Source organism: Odocoileus virginianus, chromosome 19, assembly GCF_023699985.2.
Source record: "Odocoileus virginianus isolate 20LAN1187 ecotype Illinois chromosome 19, Ovbor_1.2, whole genome shotgun sequence".
In the NCBI taxonomy this organism is placed as follows: domain Eukaryota; kingdom Metazoa; phylum Chordata; class Mammalia; order Artiodactyla; family Cervidae; genus Odocoileus; species Odocoileus virginianus.
In genome coordinates, this window is record NC_069692.1 from 16,476,310 (window position 1) to 16,499,416 (window position 23,107).

At 36.7% G+C, this 23,107-nt stretch overlaps 1 non-coding gene across 1 annotated transcript; it reads left to right on the forward strand.

The window, feature by feature from the left end:
* The first annotated feature begins 22,695 nt into the window (after positions 1-22,695).
* Positions 22,696-22,767, forward strand: TRNAW-CCA (transfer RNA tryptophan (anticodon CCA)). Its single transcript has one exon. It is a non-coding gene; the product is annotated as a tRNA-Trp (tRNA).
* The last annotated feature ends 340 nt before the right edge of the window (positions 22,768-23,107 follow it).

The following is a 23,107-nucleotide window of genomic DNA, read 5'->3' on the forward strand; positions in this document are numbered from 1 at the left end:
GGTGATTTAGTCACTAAGTCATATCTGACTCTTGCACCCCATGGACTGTAGCTGCCAGGTTCCTCTGTCCATGGGATTTCCCAGGCAAGAATACTGGATCAGGTTGCCTTTTCCTTCTCTGGGGATCTTCCTGGCCGAGGGATCAAACTGACATCTCCTGCATTGTGGGCAGTCTCCTGCATTACAGGCAGATTCTTTACCTCTGAGCTACCTGGGAAACCCGTGTTTTGCATAGGAAACCCTGATTAGATATATGGTGCACAAATATTTTCTCCCATTCTTTTAATTATGTTGATTATTTCCTTTGTTGTGCAGAAGGTTTTTGGTTCGATGTAGTCCTACCTGTCCATATTTGCTTTTATTGCCAGTGCTTTTGTTGTCATAGCCGAAACATCATTGCCAAGATCAATGTCATGAAGTTTTCCTCTCATGTTTTCCTTTGTGAGTCTTACAGTTTCAAGTCTTGGGTTTAATCTTTAACCCATTTTGAATTAATTTTTTATGTATGGTGTACAATATGGATTGAATTTCATTCTTTTTCATGTGAATATCCAGTTTTTCCAGCACCTTTTGTTGTAGAGACTGTCCTTTCCCTATTGTATATTTTTGGCACCTTGTGGAAAATCAGTTAGCGACATATGTGTGGTTTTGTTTCTGGGTTCTCTATTCTGTTCCATTGGTCTACATGTCTATATTTATGCAAATGATATGCTGTTTTAATTACTGTAGCTTTGTAATAAAACTTGAGATCAGGAATAACAAAGTTGGAGGCACCATACTTCCTGATTTCAAAATAAGCTTTATAATTTATGTAGGCAAATATACAAATTTTCTGGGATTTACTAACACTGAGAAGGTCTACAGAGTTTTGAACTAAATATTGGAAAGAGTAGAATAGAATAGCAGTTGTTTTCAACAAAGTCATTCTAAGCTCAACCTTTTTTCTTATCACCAATTTCTCAAGATTTCCCAAATGTATAATAAAACAAATGGTGGGCTTTATAAATTTACTCTTTAAAGTATATGCTCTTTTCATAGTAAGCTGTGTTTATTCTAAGACTGAGGTGCTCCCTGGGGTGGGGAGGGGCGGTTAAGATCCCACGTACTCTGTGGATTGGCCAAAATTTTTTTAAAAATCATAAGCATGTTTAAAGCATCCTTTTAAAAAAAGACTGAGGTGTTCCTTTGGGGCAATGCATAAATGAGAAGGCTCCATCCCATATATTGGGTTATGTTAATAGGTTATAGCCACATTAATCTTTTGAGTTCTGGATTTAGTCATTTGGAAGTAAATGCTCTCTAGAGAGATCCTCATCAAGACATAACTAAGCAATTGTTAGAACTGAAGGCTGTTTTCTGAAACAATGAAGCACCTTTCATTATGAACAATCTAAAAATTGCAGACTATTTCATATTTACCTGTTGATACATTTTAATGAGTGTAATTTGAGCAACAGGAGGCCTTTAAACTTATACATTTACCTGAAATCTTAACCACAATATGCAATGTCAATATGAATATACTGTTTTAAATAAATATTTCTACAACTTAAACCTGTCATTTTCCTAGGTTTATACTTGCTGTTATATAAGTTGCTCCTATTTTGCTAAAATAAGTCAGTTCCTCTGCCTGCTAATTGCCAGATTATAACTTGAGTGTTTGGGCCTTTTTGTTTGTTTGTTTGTTTTTTTTAAGGCACCAGTTTATGTCATTGTAAAACTAAGTATACATATGTACTATAGTAAAGAGAATTTCTTTCTATAAATGTGTGCTGTATCTAGGAGATCCTTCCATTTATCCCAAAGTATTCACTTATCTGAGTCAATTACCTTTCTTCCTTTATAGATCTACCCTATCATCTTCTGCTTTCAAATTCAGATTATATCTTTTTCAGTTTTCATAATTAGAGACATAAAAATACCTTTAGTTTTCTGTTGCAATTCCACTTTTTCATTTTATCTTTCTGGCAATGACTAACATTCTTTTAAATGTTTATCTGCAGTTCTTTCACTTTCTACTGATAAGAATATATATGTATGAAAACACAGTTATGGAAAAATCACAAAATTTCCCCCAAGTTTGAAATTTAATTGTTAAACAGTTTATAAGTTAATTAAACATGTTTAAATGTATTGATATGAAGATTCCATTTCCGTGTTCCTGACATTGGTTTGCTCTCACCTTTGGCCACATCATTCTACTAAAATTTGTCAATGTATCTTTCCTTGTTTCTAAATTTGGTCCAAGCTTTTCACTGAAATCCTCAGATTTCTTTATCAAAACTACATATTAATGCTCTGAATTTTTTTCATAATTTTTGTGGAAAACTTTTTACACTTATTGTAGGGAATCAAAAGTGACCACTAACTATCATGTTTCTATGTGACTGTTTATATGAGTAACAGTGTTGTCTCATGAGGATGCTCCAGGTTCCAACAAATACATTTAAAGATGCACTATTTATGGCTAACTCCTTCTTTTACCCTCATCTTTATCCCACTGAGATTATGGATCATCTTTTTTTGCAGAACCACCCATAGATTTCTAGTTTCTACCTACATGTGGCATATAGAATTTGTCATAGTCATTTTGCCCGACTCTGAATTCCATTTTGCAGTTGTAAACTGATCAGCAATATGCATCTTAGAATTCTGTTGTTTTTGATTAAACAGATAAACACATCTAGTGTGACAGAAATTAGATTATGAGAAACATATTTTTTTTCTTTTCAAGGTTCATCATAAGAAATGTAGTAGTTCATAAAATAGAAAAAGCAAGAAAAAGTTCAGCGCTTTGAGCTTAATGTAGTGATTGAAATGGAAAGCCATGTAAAACCTCCAAGGATGTGTTCTTCCAAGAAAGGCAGAGAATTGTGGAGACACTTTACATGATGGGATGTATAAGTAGGGCCCTGGAGGTCCAGATGTGAAAGCAAACTACTGGAGTTAAGCACTTAGCTGAAAATTGCTTTCTGCCATCTGAGCTGGAAGCAATCAGAAGCCAGGCATGAAGGATTAAGTGAAATACTTTAGGTGTATACTTGGCTTCTAAAAGTTGGAATTTTATTTTTCTTCTTTTAATGCCCAGGCTAACACCTGACTCTCTTCACAATATGCAGAATTAAAGTGTTCCCATGATAACTTACTTTTAAAAATCAGGGAAAAGGAATATATTAACACTAAAAAGCAACTCTCCAGAACTCTTTGGGCTGCTGTAGAATATATAGTGTAATGTTGGAAAGTTTTTATTTGAAGGATCATACCCCTAAAAGATTTCTGGGAATACTTGGTCCCAAACTGTCATGTGATAGATAAGAAAAAATGAGACGTGGAAAAGGGAATTAACATGCCTGCTATAAGAGGCTCTTTCATTAATCTTCTGTCATTGCCTTTAATTCTGTGGCCATACCTATTCAGATAGTATTATCAGGGGAGAAAAACAATCACTGGATCAGATGTCCTGGTTATCATTAAGGTTGTGATTTATAGTTTGAAAACAAGTCATTTTACTCTTAAGTAACTGTGACCAGATGATATTGATTTAAATAATTTCACCTTATCAACGATCTGTTGTTGTTCAGTTACTCAGTTGTGTCTGACCCTTTGCAACCCCGTGGACTGCAGCATGGCAGGCTTCCCTGTCCTTCACCAACTCCTAGAGTTTACTCAAACTCATGTCATTGAGTTGGTGATGCCCTCCAACCATTTCAGCCTCTGTTGTTCCCTTCTCCTCCCGCCTTCAATCTTTCCCAGCATCAGGGTCTTTTCTAATGCGCTGGTTCTTCGCATCAGGTGGCCAAGGTATTGGAGCTTCAGCTTCAGCATCAGTCCTTCCAATGAATATTCAGGATTGATTTCCTTTAGGATGGGCTGGTTGGATCTCCTTGCATTCCAAGGGCCTCTCAAGAATCTTCTCCAACACCGCAGTTCAAAAGCATCAATCCTTTGGCACTCATCCTTCTTTATGGTCCAGCTCTCATATCCATACATGACTACTAGAAAAACCATAGCTTTAACTAGATAGACCTTTGTTGGCAAAGTAATGTCTCTGCTTTTAAACATGCTGTCTAGGGTGGTCATAGCTTTTCTTCCAAGGAGCAAGTATGTCTTAATTTCATGGCTGCAGTCACCATCTGCAGTGATTTTGGAGCCCAAGAAAATAGTCTGTCACTATTTCCATTGTTTCCCCATCTATTTGCCATGAAGTGATGGGACTGGATGCCGTGATCTTCATTTTTTGAATGTTGAGTTTTAAGCTGGTCATCTGTTGGTCCTTTATTGGACCAGAACCTGGTGGTCCGGAGTCGATGATGAAAAAGTGAAAGAAGGAAAGAGGCTAATATTCCCTGGGTTACGCAGCCAGCTTTCGCACTCCAGGGAATCAGCCAGAAATAGACAGAGAGAGAGAGAGAGAGAAAGAAAGACAAGGGGACCCAAGCTCTGATGGAACAAAGGTGTTTTAATCAACATGGTGTGGACATACATATTGTCTTACAAGGTAGTTATTCTCAGCAAAGATAAAGATTAAAATTCCAGACTTACAAAATACATGGCGATCCCTATCAAAGAGAAAGAGTTGTAAACAATCACTTTTACCACATGGTTCATAAGAAGGAAGAGGGTACTTATCACCGTAATGAGAAACTAATGAAGGAAATGCCTGGATTCCTCAGCCCTGGGAAAAGCGTGCCTCTCCTCTTAATTCCTGAATATTCAGGAATTAATAAGGACCAGAGGATTCCTGACAGATCCTAAACAGCACACAGGAAGCCTCCTGTTAAATGCTTCCTGACAGTTATCATTCTTTTTTATCACTTTTAATCATTTTTTCACTCTCCTCTTTCACTTTCAACAAGAGGCCCTTTAGTTGCTCTTCACATTCTGCCATAAGGGTGGTGTCATCTGCATATCTGAGCTTGTTGATATTTCTCCTGGCAATCTTGATGCTAGCTTCTGCTTCATCTAGTCTGGCATTTCTCATGATGTCCTCTGCATATAAGTTAAATAAGCAGGGTGACAATATACAGCCTTGACATACTCCTTTCCCAGTTTTGAACCTATCAACAATAGATTCTTTCTTTCTCCTGAAGCTTTCAATTCTTCAGATCCCATTTTCTCTTGTCAATATATAGTAAAAAATCTACAATATAATTGGACAGTTGAAAGTCTCTTATTAATGCTTTGTTGAATGTATTAGACTTTCCAAAGGCATCTGTCACTAATTTACAATAGGAATGGGTATCATTTAGTGGACATTAATGGAAAGCACTTTGCTAACATTTTCTAATTTGTTTTGATAATCAAATAAAGCAGGCATGATATTTTCCAGTTTCCTGGTGAGGACGCTGAGGCTTGGAGATATGATGTATAATAACTTATTTATGGCCACACAGTATTGGTAGGCCTCTATCTTTTGGAAACCCTTTACTCCTTTCTTTTAAGGGGTACTATCCTAGTGTTTCATGTGATCTGGATGAAACTGTCACTGAAATGATCCAAGTCTCCCACTGTGGAGCCATGCACAAGACCCTACCTGGACCACTGGAGCCTTTTGAGGGGAACATGCATGCGTACATACTAGGAGAGGAAAGTCTTTTTCCTTCCAATGTTGCTCATGCTAAGAAATATGTGAGCTCTGGGGTTACTGGGATCTCTCTTATATATGACTTGAGGAGAGAAATAGCCAACTGATAAAGTAGAGTCAAGAACAGGAGAAAAAGAAAATCCTGATAATAGCATTTTAATCCTTGGCATACAGCCCATTTCCAACCTGAGAAGCAGAGTCAAACGTGAATAAAAGCCAAAGTCCTAACAATATCTTATTATAGCTCAGCCAAAGTATTATTTTATAGTCACATGAGAGTAAATGCCCAAGAATGGCAGTGGTTTACTTCACCTCATACAGTGCGGTTGACTATAAACTTGGCTCTGGCCCTCCTCACTTACCCTATCATACTGATTCTACTGTGCCTCCACTATTCCAGGCCTACTCTTGACACTGGGACAGTGCAAAGTCCTGCCTATTCACTCTGCATGAGATAGTCTTTTGCAGGAAATCTCATGGCTCACTCTCTTGCCATCATCATGTTCAAATATCGTCTTCTCTGTTGGCTTTTCCCAACAACCATCCTTAATTCTCTCTAGCCTCTACTGTTAACCCCTTTTCTGTTTTATTTTCCTCACAACACTTATCATCATGTCTTAACATACCTACTGATCCCTTCCTACCACCATCTAGTGTAATGCAAGCTTTAAGACGGCACAGATTTTTTTTCTCTGATAAACCCTCAGCATCTGGCACATTGTCTGAAACATAGTGAGTGCTCAGTAAAAAATTGTGGAATGAATAAATGGTAGTCAGTAAATTCTGTTTTGACTGAGAGTAGGGTAGGTTGGTTAAGATGGCTTGAAAAGGGTTCCTGTCATTTGCAGCTTAAAGATTCCTGACTACAAACAGGCATTAGTGGTGGATCCAGGATTCAAACAGATGTTTGATTATGAGATTATATTTTTCTCTACCACTGCTAATAATTTTTGAAGATGTATTTGTTAAATGAACTGAACAAATTGGGGTTACTAGGAAGCCTTAAAAAGCAAGAGAGCATTTAAATATAATTACATATTTATTATTGCTGATAACATGAGTGCTGTTATACCATAGAGATTACATAAAATCTGTACTTATTTATTGACTAAAATGCTGCTGAAAAATGAAATAATTGCTTAAAAATACATTAATGTCTTCCTAAAGCAAGTTCTCCTTGAGAGTTCTAAGCTTATGATAAATATACAATATTTGTAGGCATGAGAATATTGGCTCAAATAAGAGCAAACTGTGAGTTGTTCCTCTTGAAATTATTTAGAGAACTTGTGTGTTGAGAACCGAAAAGGAAAATAATGTGAATGTTAAGTAATATTTTTTTTCCCATTGGAGTTTTGAGGAAGAAGTGATGAAAATAAAGGGTGCAGGATTGGAAGTATCTCCTAGGGGTCTAAAGAAGCTATTTGGGAATGGGGCTCCCAGAAGGCATTCTAGGATGAAATTATCACCAGGGATCATCTAAAGTCTCCATATTTTGAGTGCTGACAAGGAAGACTGTCTTGGTCTGCTTGGGTTGCGATAAAACAACAGATTTTTATTTCTCAAAAAAATAAAAAAAAAAAAATCTGGAGCCTGGAAGTCTAAGATCATGGTTCCAGCATAGTCAGGTAAGGACTCTCAGGGTGCAGACTTTTCATTTTATCTTTACATGGTAGAAGGAGGAAGGATCTCTTTAGAACCCCTTTTGTAAGGTACTAATTCCATTCTTGAGGGTTCCACCTCTGAAAATCCCACTTACTGTGTTTCAATATAGAAACCTTAGGGAGACATAAACATTCGGCCATAGCAAAGATGGAAAGATGTGATACCCTATGCTTCTAACATCTAAGCTACTTTAATATCTGAAGATGTGGTAGAAGCTATAAGGGAGAAGCTGTAAGAAGGCCCCAGAAAATACAGAGAAGCGGGAGTCAATAATTCAAGTAAAATGAAGTTGATATTAACTTCAGCTTGTTAATTTTCTTTTTAAAAAATTTTGGTGGGTATTAAAATATTATAAAAATGCATATGAAAAATTTCACTTCATTTCCCATTTGTTCTGAAAAGTCTTAATTATTAAACCTCAGTCTTATTTAACTCTCAGTAGGTTTAAATAAGCAAATCAAGGTGGCTCAAGGGGACAGAAAAGAGGGTTATTACTATAAGGCTACCTCATTATGCCTTGGAATCCCAGAATCCAGAGGAGGAACATTCCCAGGGCCCAGGATGGAATGGTGACAGGATCCGGGAAATGATTAGGAACAAGGGGTAGCCAAAATGTTTCTACTTCTTTTCCATATTTTCTCTTTCAACACACTGGCTTTCTCCTCTGCTTTTTATCTTCATAGTACAATATAGCTGTCTTACAGTTCCCCAAACTACATGTTAAAGTTCTAGCCACAAGCAAAGAATAACCATCTGTTTGAATCATTTTCCCACATTTAATGGAAATTAATCACCTGTAGCTGAGAAAATGGCATTGCAAAGTACATGAGTGGCTGTCAGAAATTCAGAGCGAAGAATGCTTGGGTAGTCATCATGACAAAAGATTTCAGTTCTTCTTCAATAGGGCGTTTCAGCCACCTGACCCTTCCTGATTGGTCAGGTCTACTTACTGTAGCAATGCTTCTTGGAACAGAAGACACTTATAGTGACATCTTTTCAACTGAGGCAATAGAAATTTTGATTCATAGAGTGAGTTGAGAAAAGAACAATCAAAATTGAAGTTTTCATTGAGTGATTTATCTTGAAACTATAAGATAAAGATTTTTTTAAAAAACAATGGCACATGTGTTAAATATAGATAATATTACTTTCACTTGATGAGGTAATATTTTTATGTGTAACATGTTAGGCACTCAGTTAAAGAATGTGCATGTGTTTTAACTAAAGTATTTTAAGTACTTATTAGTAATATTGGCTATTTATGTGTAGTATATGAAATTGAAAATGAGTAGAAGTGCTTAATCCACATTCCAGAATGTGAATTTTGAGAGCTGTCTGTCTCTAGCTATGGAAAAACAACTTACTAGAAGCTAAGGGTCTTTTTAAGTTGCACTAATATACATTACCTATACGTGTCATATATTGAGACACAATTCCCTTACTCACCTCCTGGTTCTGACTGTGTATTACTATACAGAGCTTAGTACTCTATTCCTTCTGATTTTGCATGTTAAAGACCTCTGTCTTTTCTTTTTTAATTAATTAGTTTTGTTAAGGTAAATCTTAACTTTAGAACTACTACATAATTAATGAAAATGTATGTGTGAGAGGCTTCCTGTTTTCTAAAGAAAAATTATGAGTCAATTAAATATTGCATATGCTTCATTAGATCTTGAAATGATCTTATTTAAATATTGAACATCTTTTAAGAATATTGAGATGATAATTTTTCCATGATTAAAAAATGCTCTCTCCGTTCTTAAAACTTTAATTTCAATCATCATGCTGTTAGCTCGTCTCTCTTCAGGGAACAGCAGAAAGTTTATGAACAACTTGTCAGATAAAGCTGTGAATACATCAGGTCATTGTGTGGAACAGTGCTGCTTTAGTGCGTGTTCATCATTTTCAGTATTTTCTCTCAGGAGAAAATGTTCTGTGAGCAAGAGCTTGAGTACACTGGCAAAGTGTGCTCAATTCTATCACCGGCAGTGTGCATAAGGGGACTCAGATCTGAGTTTATTTGTAAATCAAATGGATAATTTCATTTTGACCCCAGGGCAGTATGGCTTGATAACACTGATGATGAGCAATGTGTTCTCTGCCTGAGGTTACTTTGAGGTAAGCATGAGATGCAAATAAATATATATTTTTCATTTTTGCATCTCCTTTGCTTAAGCTGTTTAGAGGAAGCAAGTGTAACTTAGGGCTTCCCTGGTGGCTAGTTTGGTAAAGAGCCTGCCTGCAGTGTGGGAGACTTGGGTTCCATCCCTGCGTAGGGAAGATCCCCTGGAGGAGGAAATGGCAACCCACTCCAGTATTCTTGCCTGGAGAATCCCATGGACAGAGGAGCCTGGTGGGCTACAGTCCATGGGGTCACAGCGAGTCGGACACAACTGAATGACTTAACACTTTCACTTTCACAAGGTTAGTTTATTTTAATTTCTTTTTCTAAAAAGACAGTTCCTTCTGTCGGTTTATTCCTCAATACCCTCCCTAGGTTTTCCCTGAGGGCTCCCATATTGGTGCAACTCCATGTCCTGATGCAGCTGGGCAGACCAGTGATGGTGGAATCTATCCCACAATGGAGCCTTTGAGTACCGATGCCAAAAATTTCCATTCCAACCTTCTTTCTACCCCTTGCAAATCCTTTAATAATCAAAGAATCTTTTCTTATGCAGTTAGATGCAGTGTTTTAAATCACACTATCATAAGAGAGTCAACTTTTGAGCCAAGGGATGCATGATTGGTAACAACTTTTTCCTTGGGACTCAGGAACACTGTTTAATTGATCAAGGTGCCCTGGCTCTGTTTGAAGGCTAATGAAACTCAGACACTCTGAAACCATATTATATATACATATATGTGTGTGTGTGTGTGTATATATATATATATATATATATATATATATTTTCCCCCCCTCCATTATAGGCAAATAAATGGCTTCTTTGCTTGAAGTCTCTCCAGAAAAATCAGCAACTTCTCATGGGCCACTTGACTGCTTTTAAACTATTGAAATCACCAAACATAGACTACAAGGCCTTGTTTGGGGAGCAGACACACAGGTCACCAATTGAAGTAATTACCACAAGACAGAGCCATTGGCTTATAGTTGACTGCGAGAAGGGCTTTAAGTAGAGAAACCAAAGAGCACTGCTAGTTCTGGCAATTAGATATGCTCAGCTCCAATCTCTTTGAATCTCAGTATCTTTATTTTAAAACAGAGATAATAACATTCACTCTCTTACCTTATAGATCTGATTGCAGTCATTCTATAACATGTGAAGGCAGTCTAAAAAATAAAGTTTATTTCAGGAGGGAAATAGTTAAAGCAGCTGGACAGAAATGAATTCACTCACTTTACTATAGGGATGCCCAGGAGAAAAGGAAAGAAGACAGGTAACCTGGTCTAATTTTCTTATCTACAAGACCTCTGGGTAAATAGACTAATGATCTTTGCTAGACAGAAGAGGCCTCATCTTTGGAAATGCCCGTGGCAGAAGTCTCTGGATAAGATTACCCATAGTAAATAGAACACAAAGACCACGAGGCACAGCTCCCTGGAGAATGCCATGTAGACTAACAACTCTCTGGGGAGAATAAAACAGATGTTACAGAAGTTAAATGCTCTCTACTGTGTGAGGAGCCTTACAAACCTCACTGAGAGATTTCATCTGTTCTGGGTCAGAGGTGCCAGCTCCTGCAGAAAGGATCAAGGAGAAGCTTGCAATATCCCAGATGATGCTCTACTTCTGAGCCATTTGAACACATGTGTCCATAAAATCAGGCTTCCCAGCTGGCACTAGTGGTAAAGAACCCACCTGCTAATGCAGGGAGTGTCCCTGGTAGCTCAGAAGGTAAAGAACCCGTCTGCAATGCAGATGTAAGAGCTGTGAGTTCAATCCCTCGGTCAGGAAGAATCTCCTGGAAGAGGGTATGGCGACCCAACCCAGTATTCTTGCCTAGAGAATCCCCATGGACAGAGGAGCCTGGAATGCTGTGATCCATAGGGTCACAAAGAGTTGGACACAGCTGAAGTGACTTAGTATGCACATCCTTAAAATCATTTAGTAAAGCTTAATGAGTAAAATCTCTGATTTTTGTGTGAATTCACACAGTACTATTCTGAGTTTGCTAGATATATGATATTTCTGTGGTGGAAATAATAACATAAATATATGTTATAAATATATATATAGGATTTTTTCTTTTGTAAATACAATAATTTAAAATTTTATGCAGGTGAAGTATTTAAAATAAGTTGAATTTTGACCTAGAGCTCCAAACTTAGGGTTATTAGTGGGGTTTCTCTTAGGAGAACAGTTTATGGCATCTTCAATCTGTCTTATATCTAATACATTTTACAGAAATTTCTTGGAATTCCTGTGCGTAATATTTGTCTTCTTCTCTAACTCTGTTTTGATTCATATTATTTCTACTTTTATAATCTATTGTAATTTTAGTGGACGTTTTTGTGAGTGGGAATCTCAAAGTGAAATATATCTAGTTAAACATGTAATCTCAGCTCACTGTTTTGAATTAAATATTTAAATTCCATTATATTTACCAGAAAAATAAAGCTCAAAAAAACCCAGATATAAGTAGTGGAGTAAGGAATCAAACCCCTACATTGGCTTCAAAATCCATGTTCTTTCCATTATATTACATGATTTATTTATAGCTTTAAAAAATCGAGGGAATTGTGTGTATGTGCGTGTCAGTCACTCAGTCATGTCCAACTCTTTGCGACCCCATGGAATGTACTCCGCCAGGCTCCTCCATCCATAGGATTTTTCCAGGCAAGAAAAGTGGAGTGGGTTGCCATTTCCTTCTTAATCTTAAAAGAGTAATAATAGTTAATAAGTTAAAAGGGAGGAGGGCCATGTGAGAATATTTTAGCATATAATACAAATAAAATAATAAACATGATTATTTGATATTTTCAGAGAAAATATATCAATATCTATACTGATAGATATAGATATTGACTAAAAACAGTGATTTTTGACTGAATTTTTAATAACATCACACCCTGAAAAACAGTGATTTTTGACTGAATTTTTAATAACATCACACCCCGAAAAACAGTGATTTTTGACTGAATTTTTAATAACATCACACCCCGTATTTTGGCATTTGAAAATCTGATGTCACAAAGAACAAATGAACCACAATGAGATTTAGTTTGTGTTTCAGACTCTGCATTCAAGATTTTGCCATTGTAGAACTGTAGGTTAAACTTTTAATACATTGATAAATTGAGTAATTAGGAAAATACTATACCCTAAAAAGATCTTTGACAATTTGTCAGTTACTTGGGGTGTTTTTAGCATGGGAGAAGTAATGTTATCAGAGACATATAGCAGAATGCTCAAATTTAGTTAATATTTGGAGCAATATCTCTCTGTATACTATCCTTCGGCAAGCACCAATTACTCTTGGCCTGTCCTGAATAACCTGAGGGGTCTGCAGTGTCCGCAGGTAGTGTGTTCCCAGCTTAATTCCTAGGAGAACAGAATGTAGTTGAATATTTTAAAGCTTGTGGCTTGACTGAGGACAGTAGCTGAAAAGTGCTGTTTAAAATGCCTGCTCCACATAGTCTTCTCCTTCTCCTATGCCTCGATTTTCTGCCTTTTTTTCTTTACCTTCCCTTCCCCTCATAGATACTTTTATGTAAATCTGACCATTTATCTGCTAACGAGATGCAGAGTACATTTTCCCCCACCTCCAGAGTTATTTCTTCTGGGTCTTTATAAATGACCTAAATTCAAAGACTTGAACTGTAATACCATGTAAACCAGACTCTGTCTTCTATCTCCCCTCATTTCTTAGCATAATAACTTACATGAAGAAAGCACAAAATAATTTTCATATATATTTTGGTTAACTCTAGTAGGATTTTTATGAATCAAATCAATACTTTCTATTTATTTAGTCATTAAGTCAAAAGTCTATGATTTTTGTATAGAACATATATATGCATTAAAATTCAACCATTTCTAGGCCTTTACAAATAAATTACTTTAAAAAAGGAAAAGTTTCCTTCCTAATGCAGCCAGAAGCCAGAAGACAGGAAAACCATAGACTGCCATAAGAAAGGAAGCAATAACTATATTCCTACACTGGGGTTCATTCATTCTAAAATCTGCCATTGAGATGGCACATCATTGTATAATCATAGATTTCTTTTGTATTTTTATTTCCTTCACATGAAATAAGTTATCCCATCTGGTAAACTTTTATTCATCCTCTAAAAACAAGAGCAAACACTGTCTAATACTTTGAAGGTTGGAAGAATGAGGAGTATCCTTTTCAATTCCCCCACAGCATTTTCAAGCCAATTAAACTAGTTGAATAATAACTATTATTATACATTATTCACTTACAATTCAGTCTTCCCTGGAGAGTAGTAGATAGTCCATAAATGAAGTAATAGTGAATAACAGCAAAGTATTACAAAGTATAGATTGCCATTATTTGGTAAATCTCTTACACTTGGGAACAACAACACATCTTTGTTAAAATCTGTACTTGATCTACATACATCCTGATATGCCCTGGGTCGAAATAGCCTGAAAACTAAGAATCCTGGGTTTTCATGGATTTTCTTTAAAAAGGCTTTGAGATATAATTTATACACTATAAAGTTCACCCTTTCAAAATGACAATTCAGTGGTTTTTAGTGTATTCCAAAAGTTGGACAATCTTTACCACTATGTAATTCCAGAATATTTAATCATCAAAAAAGAAACCCTGTACTCATTAACAACTACCCTGAACTTCCCTTGTTACTAAGACTCTCAGTTCAGTTCAGTTCAGTTGCTCAGTCGTGTCCAACTCTTTGTGACCCCATGAGTCGCAGCATGCCAGGCCTCCCTGTCCATCACCAACTCCTGGAGTTTACTCAAACTCATGTCCATCGAGTCGGTGATGCCATCCAGCCATCTCATTCTCTGTCGTCCCCTTCTCCTCCTGCCCCCAATTCCTCCCAGCATCAGGGTCTTTTCCAATGAGTCAACTCTTTGCATGAGCTGGCCAAAGTATTGGAGTTTCAGCTTCAGCATCAGTCCTTCCAATGAACACCCAGGACTGATCTCCTTTAGGATGGACTGGTTGGATCTCCTTGCAGTCCAAGGGACTCTCAAGAGTCTTCTCCAACACCACAGTTCAAAAGCATCAATTTTTTGGTGCTCAGCTTTCTTCACAGTCCAACTCTCACACCCATACATGACCACTGGAAAAACCATAGCCTTGACTAGATGGACCTTTGTTGGCAAAGTAATATCTCTGCTTTTTAATATGCTATCTATGTTGGTCATAACTTTCCTTCCACTAATTTCTATCTCTGTGGATTTTTTTGTTCTGTTGTTGTTGCCGTCCCCTTCTCTACCAGACCATGTTTTATCAGAACCGTCCACTATGACCCATCCATCCTGGGTGGCCCTGCACTGAATGGCTCATATCTTCATTAAATTATGCAAGACCCTTCACCATGGCAAGCTGTGACCCATGAAAGAGATTATAAACACACATACATTTATTTATTTATATGTCATTGTTCAGTCACTAAGTCATGTCCGACTCTTTGCAACCCGCTGGACTATAGCCCGTCAGGCTCCTCTGTCCTCTGCCATCTCCAGGAGTTTGCTCATACTCATGTCCATTGAGTTGGTGATGCTATCTAACCATCCCAGACTCTGTCACCCCATTATCCTTTTGCTTTCAGTCTTTCCCAGCATCAGAGGCTTTTCCAGTGAGTCAGCTCTTCACATCAGGTAGACAAAGTATTGGAGCTTCAGCTTTAGCAACAGTCCTTCCAATGAATGTTCAGGGTTGATTTCCTTCAGGATGACTGGTTTTATTCTCTTACAGTCCAAAGGACTCTGAAGAGTCTTCTCCAGAACTTCTTATGTTTCAACTCTCACATCCATACATGACTACTGGAAAAAACACAACTTTGACTAAACAGACCTCTGTCAGCAAAGTGATGTCTGTCTCTGCTTTTTAATATGCTGTCTAGGTTTGTCATAGGTTTCCAAGGAGCAAGCATCTTTCAATTTCATGGCTGCAGTTAATGTCTGCAGTGATTTTGGAGACAAGAAAATAAAATCTATCATTTGTTCCCACTTTTTCCTCTTCTATTTGCCATGAAATGATGGGCCCAGATGCCATGATCTTCTTTCTTTTAATGTTGAGTTTCAAGACAGCTTTTACACTTTCCTCTTTCACCCTCATCAAGAGGCTCTTCAGTTCCTCTTCACTTTCTGCCCTTAGAGTGGTTCATCTGCATATCTATGTTTGCTGATATTTCTCCTGGCAATCTTGATTCCAGTTTGTGATTCATCCAGCCCAGCATCTCACATGATATACTCTGCATAGAAGTTAAATAAGTAGAGTGGCAATATACAGCCTTGAAATACTCCTTTCCCAATTTTGAACAAGTCAGTTCTTCCAGGTAAGGTCCTAACTGTTGCTTCTTGACCTTGCATACAAGTTTCTCAGAAGACAGGTAAGTGCTCTGGTATTCTAATCTCTTTAAAAATTTTCCAGTTTGTTTTGATCCATACAAAGGCTTCAGCGTAGTCAATGAAGCAGATATTTCTCTTGAATTCCCTTGCTTTCTTTAAGAGCCAGTGAATGTTTTTGCCTCTTCAAAACCCAGTTTATGTATCTATAAATTCTCACTTCACATACCATTGAAGGATTTTGAGTACATCCTTGCTAGCATGTGATATGAGTGCAACTGTACAGTAGATTTGAACATTCTTTGGTATTGGCCTCTTTTGGGATTGGAACTGAGTCATGCCATACATTGTCTTTGTATGTGGCTTCTTTCAAGTAGCACAGTGATTTCAAGGTTCATTTGTGCTATGGCATGTGTCGGTAATTAATTCCTTTTATGGCTAAATGATATTCCATTTGTATGCATGTGTGTGTGTGTGTGTGTGTACCATATTTGGTTTATCCATTCATAAGTTTTTGGGAATTTGAGTTGTTTCCATTTTTTGGAAACTATAGAAAGTGAAAGTGAAATCGCTCAATCGTGTTCGACTTGTAGTGAATGACCCCATGGATGGCAGCCTACCAGGCTCCTCCATCCATGGGATTTTCCAGGCAAGAGTACTGGAGTGGGTTGCCATTGCCTTCTCCAGGGGACCTTCCTGACCCAGGGGTCGAACCCAGGTCTCCTGAATTGTAGACAGACGCTTTACTGTCTGAGCCACCTGGACTACTACAAGCATTCATACGCAGGTTTTTGTGTAGACATGTGTTTTTCTCTTAGAATAGATTGATGGAATGTTTACCTTTGGAATAAAGTTATAATAATATGATACCTGATTTTTTGACATGTTTAAGAAAATACATAATCTTAATAAAATATAATTATTTGCAAAAAAAAATGCTAAAACCACAAGTTGATCTTAACTGAACTACATTAATGTGGAAGTTTGAAAACATAGTCAGAATTTCTACATACTAAGGATATCAATGAAAATATATCTTCTTTACATATATATTTATATAAAATACCAAATTATCCTAAAATATATATAAAGACAAAAAGAGAAAGTATAACTAATTTTTCAACATGACAGGCTTCCATGTTGCAATAAAGTGGTCATATATCCATTCAGATACTTATTGATTTCATATTATATATAAGACTTATATAGGTGGAGAGTAATTAAAGAGAAACAAGACAATAGTCCTTGACCTCAAGGAGTTTAAGCAGAGATAAATCATCAGTGCAAGCAGTAGCTGTAGATTGTCGTTTAACTATAGAAACTCAGAGGAAGGAGAGAATACTTCAACTTTCAGTGACTGAAGGCAGAATCAAATTTCAGTTGTGTATTCAGTGAGAAGTATCAGTTTTAAGGTTGGAGAAGCAAGTGGCAACCCACTCCAGTATTCTTGCATGGAAAATCCCATGGACAGAGGAGCCGGCAGGCTACAGTCCATGGGGTTGGAAAGAGTCGGACATGAATGAGTGACTGATCACCAGATGCAAAGTAGTTGGGTATGTCTGATAGATATGCAGGGTAGAAATCAGACTGGGAGTCACAATATAGTGGTCATTTTTGCAGAAGTAAATCAGTCACAGTGGATATGATCTTCAGGGAAGAGCACAGAGTAGCAAAGGCACATAAAACCAAAGATAAAGCTTTCTGAATACCTACACAGAGGCCATAGAAAGAGAAGGAGCAGGAAGTAATACAGAAGAATTAGTCTAAGAAAGAATGTGCTCAGTCGCTCAGTCCTGCCCAACTCTTTGCAACCCCATGGACTTCAGCCCGCCAGGCTCCTCTGTCTGTGGGATTTTTCAGGCAAGAATACGGGGGTGGGTTGCCATTTCCTTCTCCACTAAGGAAAAATAAAACATGGCAAAGGACCATGTTATAGAAGAATTGTGATAGAGTTTTGAGTTTAAGGCAAGAAAAGGCAACATAAAGCCACATGCCCACACAATTTGTTTTGGTTTTTTCCTCATATGATGAGCTTCCCCTGAGCCAGCATTGTATAAGGCGTAGGGGAAAGAGCAGGGAGGGTAAAATAGTGCTTCCACATTCAAACAGATGGCAGTTTGGTCAAAGAGATATATAAAAACTAATGCCAGGCAATACAAGTTGCCATATAATTTAATACTAAATTATGTATAGTTACTCCAAATGCTATGGAAGTATGAAGGAGATTAATGAAGGTTGGTGTACTCGGGTAATGTCTATTAGTTAAAATTGTTTTCTTCAGTGTCTCGTAGAAAACTGACAAAATGGAGAGCTTGAATAATAAAAACATTCATCATAAGGAAAAGTCTATTTAGATAAGCAGGGGTTGTTAAACAGTGTGGCTTTTTATACAAATCTTAAAAGTTATATTTCTCTTCTGGTGGCAAAATGGCTGGAAAATGCATTCATAATGTCCTGGACCCTAATCCCTCTATGAAAAAAAAGGAAAGTCATGAGTGACTTGTTTCTTGAATAAAGACAGAGGAATGAATCTTTCCAGAAGATTATCAGAGAAGTTCTGATTTGGCCATGCACATGACATCCTAGGATCAAAGGAGCTTGTGACAGTGAATACCTGGTAAAGAGGATGTCATGCTTTGCTTTCACAAATTATAACCTTCCCCTGAGCAGGAGGACCATTTTCCCAGACATTAGGCAAGATCTGCAGGGTTATCTAAATGTAAAATGAGGCGTCTATCAGTAATGAAGGAAGGGTGATCTTTGGAAAAGATGTGAATATTATTTCTATTTTAAAAGCAGCCATTTTTTGGATCACATTCTATAAAAAAGTAATTGAGTTTTCATAAGAATCTTTTAGTAATATTCACAACAAAAATATCTATAATTTTAATCAATATTTACAAAACAGTATTCATGTTTTATAGTAATTATAAACTTTATAAAAGGGAAACTGACCTATTTTAAGAGAAGATGAACAACTGCTTAGGAAAAAAACCCAAAAGGTCCAGCAAAATAGAACAGCCATTACAAATTTGATTTTTGTCAACTAAACAAAGTTAAAAGTAGATTTTATTTTTGAAAAAGACTAAAAGTATCAATGGTGTAGTTTTCCCAATAGAAAAAAATTAGGTGGATAGGTTGCTAGTCCAAACTGGCAATATTTCAACTGAGTAAAAATATGGCACACAATGAAAATCTTCAGCAATTCACAGTAAAAGTGAATCAGTCAAAAAGAATAAAATTTTAAAAACTTTTGACTCTTATGGCTTTTATAATAGAAGAGTAAGCATAATATTTTTGTAGACTTTTTAAAAAACTGTTTCCCGTTGAGCCATCCTGGTATTTACTGAAAGACTAGCACTGCATTTATTATTAATTTGTCTCCATGGCTCAGGGGGTAAGCCTGCAGAGACTGAAACCAAGTCTAGAGAGAGAACAATAAATAATAAATAACAACAATAATAATTTGCATTTCTTCAACATCCTCCAGCTGTGGAAGTCACAGTGGTTCACAAACATTAATTAAGCTTCACAAGATTCCGGTAAGGGGAGCAAATAATGTTGTCCAGATGGGAGAAATAAAGAACTGGAAAGTTAAGAAATGAGGTGAAGGTCACACATAAGTTAATAACGGATTGAGAGGTATTCCCCATGGTTTCTCACATTCAAAATCCACTTTGCAAGCTCCCAAAGTTTTGATTGTATCTTTTTTCCCCTCAAATATTGAAGGAAAATAATTCTCTACACTTATTTGGCTGTTGCAATCACTGAGCTACAAATTTGGGGACTTATTCTTAAAATTGTATTTGTTTATAATGTGCTATGCACTTGTGTCTATGGCTACTGAAATATGTAATACCATTATTCTCTACTCTGTAGGTGGTTAACTCTAAACTTAGAAGGAAACTAGTTTTAGGAAAGGTTTGGTCATGTTTGCTGTGTTACTGTCACCAATAAACTCAGCAGTTGTAAAGATGCTGACACTGACAGAAACACAACTAAGTTAACCTTAAATAATCTAAGGGAATATTGAATAATCTGAATATTCACTTATCTGCTGACTCTGCCAGTATATCAACCAATAACATAGATTTTCTGCTTTTTGTACATTTCATATTCAGGCATTAGTCTTCTGAATTGGTTACATGTCAATCCATTTATTTATTTCGGAATGCCACTTATTTGGAATGGAAGAAGTTCTTATTTGTCAGATTTAAAAAAAAATTCTTTTATCTTAAATATTGGGATTCACCTTTAAATAAGAAATTAGATGTTTATGTACACTTGTGTATGCTTAAATGCAAGAAACTATGATTCAGGAAGTAAGAAATGTGGATATCTTTCATTATGTGATCTATGCTTGCAGATACATTAAATGTTAAATAACAACAAATTAAACAAGAAAATCTAAAAACTTCAGATAGTATCTTTTATGTTTTAGTGTTTTATAGATAATCTAGCCAGTGAGCTAACTTAAGCGGAACTGATTACTAAGTTTATACTTAGTAATTGGCCCATGATTACTATATGGGCCAGTTCTCTTCTATAACCACGATCTCCATAAGCACATCCATTGATGTGAGACATTTATTGCTGAGAGAGGCTAAGCACATGAGGGGCTTTCATCAGGCATTTCTCACAATTGTGTTGAGTCAGCTTGTACATCTCCCTGTTTCTGAAATGTCTCTATATTCTTCAAAGTAGAAAGGCTCACAGATAAAGAAAATATACACTTTTTAAAGATTTATTCCTCCAAGGACAAAGGTTTCAGAATTAAGTGGGCTTTGGCAAAACTGATAATGTTTGTTATCAAGAGCAGAGGTCAAGGGAATGCAAAATCAAGGACAGTGAAATGGATGAGTATAGCAGACAAAGAAGGAAAAATAAAAGAAGTCAGCAAAAGAAGTTAGACAGAGTTCCATACAGCTCCCATAAGCCATTTCTGTTGTTTTCAGCTCTTGTAATAACTCTGGAATCTTAAAGTAAATTTCAGAGGAAAAATACCTCTTGAGACTTAAATAATTTTCCTTCAAATATATGCTAAAGAAATAAAAATAATAATTTGAATTTGAAAAAGAAGATACATAGGTAAATTACAGATTTTTTTTGTTTGTTTTTTTTGGCTCAAAAAGTTTGGGGCCAGCAGGCCTGAAATTGTGTTTTACTCATTCTTGTCAGTGGAGGCAAATACCGGATGGAATTCTCTAGATACTTTCCTGAGACTAAACAAGGAAACAGAACAATATTCTATTATGCCTACATGTACACACAAAAATATCCTCACAGCTTTAGCAATTAATGCATATCTAATTAAGAAGACTGAAATACAAAAATAAACACCTGTCAAATGAGATTGTGAGATATTTATAAAAACATTTTGTGTTATTCTAAAAGATGTCATAATATTTTCTAAATGGGTTTTGCACTAATGTGTCTAATAGTTCCCAGAAAATTTGACTGTCTAATTTCTGTAGATACCACTGCATGCGAGTTATCAAGGAATATTTCATATACCTGGGATGTTTCCCACTAGTGACGACATATAGTATCACTGATATAACTTAGGCTCCAGTCTGAAAGTTATCATCATTTTCACTCCAGGGAAAACCCTTGCATTCCTGTTTCAAAGGTGAAAATCTGTGACTTAGTTAGAATGTTTTTAGTCATGCATTGTCACACATGTAACTTAAAGTGATAAACTAATCAAATGTTGAAATTCAGGAAATGCTGCACAATGAAGCACACTATTCTTAATGTACTTACAACATTTGATGATGGAGAATATATAGATATAAATTATAAATCACAAATATAAATTAATATAATAAAGATGTAAAATTTTGAAAAGTAGAAGAGAGATATAGCCTGAAGAAGTCAGCAGCTCTACAATTCAGTTTTTGGAAAGTATTTCTCTAATTTGAATGTTCAGAAAAGGTTAAGTGCAACACTATATTTTATCTAAAATTTTCATAGTACTTGTCAGATATCTTTGCACACCTGTTAATTGAACCCATTCAGTGGATTTCACTTCTTTTTCTGTGTTTATGCCTCAAATTCTAAGTGTTAGGGATGTTTTCCTGGCCATCTTAAAGCATGTTTTCTCCCCTGGTCACAGTGGTCTCACATCGATGACCACAGCAGCTGTACACTGATGTGATCTCTACTCAGCTAATTTTTCTAGTTCACCATGTCCAATTAAGAACACAGAAAGCATGTCAAGTTTTATGCTGGGGTGGTCTCCTCAATATCCATCCCTTTATATATATATGGAATCCAGTTGCCTTAATGTTTATGCATCATCTTGACAAATCATTGACTGCTTTACTGGATATATACAAATCAACATGTTATCTTAAAATTTTTTATTTTAAAAATAAAAGAATCTCATGATGTTGTTCAGTTACTAAGTTATATCTCACTCTCTGCAAACCCATAGACTAGAGCACGCCAGGCTCCCTGTCCTTCACTATCCCCCAGAGCTTGCTCAAACTCATGTCCATTGAGTCGATGATGCCATCCAAACATCTCATCCTCTGTTACACCCTTCTCCTCTTGCCTTCAATCTTTCCTAACATCATGGTCTTTTCCAGAGAGTCTGCTCACTAGAAAAAAAACAAAGGATTTGAGCTTCAGCTTCATCATCAGTCATGCCAATGAATATTCAAGGTTGATTTCCTATAGGCTTGACTGGATTGATCTCCTTGCTGTCCAGTGAACTCTCAAGAGTCTTCTCCAGCACCAGAGTTTGAAAGCATCAGTTCTTGGTGCTCAGCCTTCTTATGGTCCAACCTTCATATCATACATATATATGGACCTTTGTAGGTAAAGTGATGTCTGCTTTTTAATACCCTGTCTAGGTTTGTCATAGCTTTCCTTCCAAGGAGCAATAGTCTTTTGATTTCATGGCTGTAAGTCACCATCTGCAGTGATTTTGGAGCCCAAGAAAATAGTCTGTCACTGTTTCCATTTTTTACCCCTCTATGGGCTTCCCTGGTGGCTCAGAGGTTAAAGCATCTGCCTCCAATGCAGGAGACCCAGGTTCGATCCCTGGGTTGGGAAGATCCCCTGAAGAAGGAAATGGTAACCCACTCCAGTACTCTTGCCTGGAGAATCCCATGGATGGAGGAGCCTGGTAGGCTACAGTCCATGGGGTCTCACAGAGTCAGACACGACTGACTTCACTTCACTTCACTTCACTTTACATGAAGTGATAGGACTGGATGCCATTATCTTAAGTTTTAAGTCAGCTTTTTCACTCTCCTCTTTCACCTTCAAGAGGTTCTTTAGTTCCTCTTTACTTTCTGCCATTAGGGTGGTATCATATGCATATCTGAGGTTATGGATATTTCTTCCAGCAATTTTGATTCCAGCTTGTGATTCACCCAGCCCAGCATTTCAC